General features: G+C 40.1%; 1 protein-coding gene across 2 annotated transcripts in view; it reads right to left on the bottom strand.

Moving 5' to 3' along the window:
- dok4 (docking protein 4) overlaps positions 1–2,952 on the bottom strand; it is a 38,871-nt gene extending 35,919 nt beyond the window's left edge. The window contains exon 1 of one of the 2 annotated variants that reach the window (XM_016665322.1): positions 2,474–2,952. The gene's annotated coding sequence lies outside the window, so the exon portion shown is untranslated. The remainder of the gene's footprint in view (positions 1–2,473) is intronic. The other variant, XM_007540866.2, reaches the window with a different exon arrangement.
- Positions 2,953–3,619: the final 667 nt, after the last annotated feature.

Genomic DNA, 3,619 nt, shown 5'->3' with positions numbered 1-3,619 from the left:
TATTTTTAATTCTAAATGAATATCCTTGTTGGACTTTTATTTAAGTGCTATTCTCCTTCAAGATACATTTATCTAACGCTAGAATAAATGCAATGTACATTATGCAGCAAAGGAAATTAGAAGATCGGACATATATCCATTATGGAGATGATAAGTTTTGGACGGGCGATGTGCCCCTATTGCATAAGCGATACTGAAGAATGACTGCCATCATTAACGATAAAGGGAAGAAGCTTTTTAGTTGTCTTGCTTTGCTAGCAAAGTCGTTAGCTAGCAGCTAGCTAATAGCACAACAACAGCAGCCTAATGTCTGTATGATAAAAATACTGAATCGATAGATAAGAACAGTTTTTCCTCACCTGTCTCCTCCCGTTCAGTAGTTCTTCAGAGAAAGGCAGACGCAGAGGCCTGTCAGTGTCTGTTGTGTTTCATTACCTCTCTGCTTAAACCGCTGAAGCAGAAACAATACAACATTCAACGTTTTCCATTATCTGACAAGTAACAAGTCTACTCCACTTTATTCATCAAAACGTTTTTTTTTTTTTTTAATTCACCAAAAACTGTTCTGTAATCTGGAACGTTCGCTACGTTGAGCTCCAGTTAGCCACCTTATCTCACTGCGTGAGAGGCAAATGCGTCATGGGCAAAAGGTCAAAGGTAACAAGGTGACCGGCTTATTATGTTGTACAAAAAAAACCCAACAAAAAAACAAATAATTTTACTACATGTTATTATGTGTCAGAAGAGGGCTTAGGAAATAATAATAAAAAAAAAAAAAAAAAAAATTGACCAAAAGGGCACTTGGGGGCAAGGAGCAAAGGGGCAGGTGCTCAAGCACCCTTAGTCCCCCATCACCCTCTCTGCACGTGCCTGGAACCATCTGACAGAAGTGAGGTCGTGATCACTTCTGTCAGTGAAGTGACACTGACACTGGCAGAAGGCACTTCTGACCACCACCAGAAGGGTAGGAAGGTGAAATATCTTGCCCACGGACACAATAACCGAGCCAAATAGACCAGGGGTTTGCACCGGCAACGCACCGTTACAGGACTAACTTCTACCACCAATAAGAGTTTATCATGGTGTGCTGCCTTTTATTTTTATTTTTCCACAATTTATTCTGTCTGTTATGTAGGGTAGGCATTTTGGTTTTGTTTATTAATTCATAGTGGGTGTGTGCCACTTGTGTCCTAAAACTATTTGGTGCTCCACATAGCAGTTAGTAAACTCATCTTATTGCTCTGAAGGTGATGCTCAGTACTTCCAGTCATGCCTGGTTCTATGGATGTAGAGTCCATAGAACCATAGAATGGGTTTCTGTCTAATTTACTAACAAGAAAAAGGTGATTTGCTAAAATTTTCATTAACTAAGTTTTTCCAAAGGACCCTTTGTTGCACTAAAACTAGCAACAACAGCAAATGATTTTAATATGCATAATTTGTGTACTATTGTCAGTTAGGAGCTTATTTCACTGTATAGAGAAAAAAGGGTTGCAATCCTCCACAGTTCGACTTATGTTACTCATTTTTTATCTAGTACTAACTTTAAAAAGTCTTTCAGGTTTGCAGACAGAGAGCAGTACAGTTTAGTTTGCTTTAGAGAACTGAAACGTCAATAAAGCTGATACAACACTTGCTTACTTCACACAGGGTAAACATATAATCAATAGATTCTTTAAAGTCAGCAAAAATTATTTATTTTTTAAACTAATTTTCAATCTCTCTAAATGTATTTTCATTTGTTCTTGATGAGTGGTAACAGCACAACCCATAAAAAAAATATTTCCATCGTATTTCTGTCCCTGCTTAATCATGTGTTAGAACTGTGGGAGGCTGCCTGAACTCAACGCAGAAACAGGAAACTCTTAATTTTTGGCACAATTAAGCCCACCATTAAACTGAAAAAAGAAGAAAAAAAACCTCAAGTAGCTGCTTTAAATATCAGAATATCTTTTTTGAAGCCCAGTTAAAGCTAAATTGTGAATATAGGCATGGAGAGGGAATTGAATACATTACCACTGCATGTCTATGTTCATCTGTGTTATGTGTATTTACTACAAAAATAAATAGGCTAAACAAAAACTGCTACTGTGTGTAATTAGTTACAAGGCTAATAATGCTGAAATATGTTAATAATTCGTAGTAGTAGAATAGCAAAACCGGTATCCACCGTTATTGATTTATACTTCAGTCTGCAAAAGGCATACAAATAGAGAAAAAAAAACTTCAGCAAAAAAAACAAAAAAAAACATGTTTGATTCTTTTTTTATATGTTCAGTTATTCAGAAACGAACTGGGTTTTTCTTTTTTTGTGGCTATAAATATATTATTGTTCTGTGGCTATAAATATATTATTGTTCTGTGGCTATAAATATATTATTGTTCTACAACAAATACTTGCTCTAGAAAACAGAATTAAAGTGCCAGTAAGCTGGAAAGATTCAAAGGAGACATCCCCAGTCCTCCATGTTACCTGCGTGACAGCTGTGATCGTGGGTTCATCTCTCTCTTCGCGAGGAAGCTGTTGACGGGCGGGGTCTGGGTCTCTCTTCCTCCGCTGGCTCACAACTTCGGTCCACCCGCTTCACCAGCTCTGCTTGCTGGGGGACAAGCCACGGCAAATTCAAAACACACGACAGACTGGGCACAAAGGCGCCTGTGTGATCACGCACGGCTGTGCATCCCCCAGCCCGCCCGGTGTCTCCGTCTCTGTCTGAAGCTCTGATCGGCTCTGAGCAGGGCCGGGCCTGGCCAGGCCGAGGTGAGCCGGTCCGTCAGAGCTACAGCGTTTCGGAATCCGACAGGATAAAACAGAGGCACACGCCCAGAACTCGCCCAGCCATCCATCCACGTTCCAGTCGGACCCGCCTCCCACAGCAATACAAAGAGGCATCGCGGACGTGGAGAGAATCCACATATAGCTATCTGTGGGTTCCAACTAAACTTAACCTTATTTTCCAATTCCAACGCATTTATTTATTTATCTTTAGCCTTGTAATCCAGGAAAAAGACCCTGAGCATGCAGCCCAGCTACATTGATCAAAGCACAAGCATTTCTTGAGAATGTAGCAAAACCAAGTGTTCCTTTGGAAAAATAAATGTTTTAACTATAAAACAAAAACTAATGTGTTCATAGCAGATTGGCTTGGCTATCAGATAAGATCATGCAGCCTCCTGGGTGTTTTTTTTTTTAAAACAAATTAAGAAATTTCCTGGCTGAATATTTTCTTTGTCAATACTCAGTCACAACAAGCAAACAAAGTATTCCTCATGATGCTGTTGTATATTCATATAGAACTCTCTGTTATACTAGGGAAATAAGCAGATCATCTGCAGTAGCAAAGTACCCCACTAGCCCAGATCCTGAACAGATGGCCAACACCTTCTCCCAGCCTCCAACCCAACATGGTGAACAGAAAATGGGGTTGCTTAGATGGGGTGTTGATGCATGTTGGCAGAGATGGAGAACTCTGTCTGCACCCCAAGGACATTGGTGTGATGGAGGGAGGTGTCTGGGGAAGGGGCCAAAATGCCCTTGTAAGCCCTCCTACTGCCCTGGGAAGATGCTGCCCAATTTAACAATAACTGTTTGGTTAAGATTCAGAACCAAAGGATCTGA

The sequence above is a fragment of the Poecilia formosa genome, unplaced genomic scaffold, assembly GCF_000485575.1.
Source record: "Poecilia formosa unplaced genomic scaffold, Poecilia_formosa-5.1.2 Scaffold569, whole genome shotgun sequence".
Classification (NCBI taxonomy): domain Eukaryota; kingdom Metazoa; phylum Chordata; class Actinopteri; order Cyprinodontiformes; family Poeciliidae; genus Poecilia; species Poecilia formosa.
The sequence above is the reverse complement of the archived record's forward strand: the minus strand, read 5'-3'. Positions and strand labels throughout refer to the sequence as shown.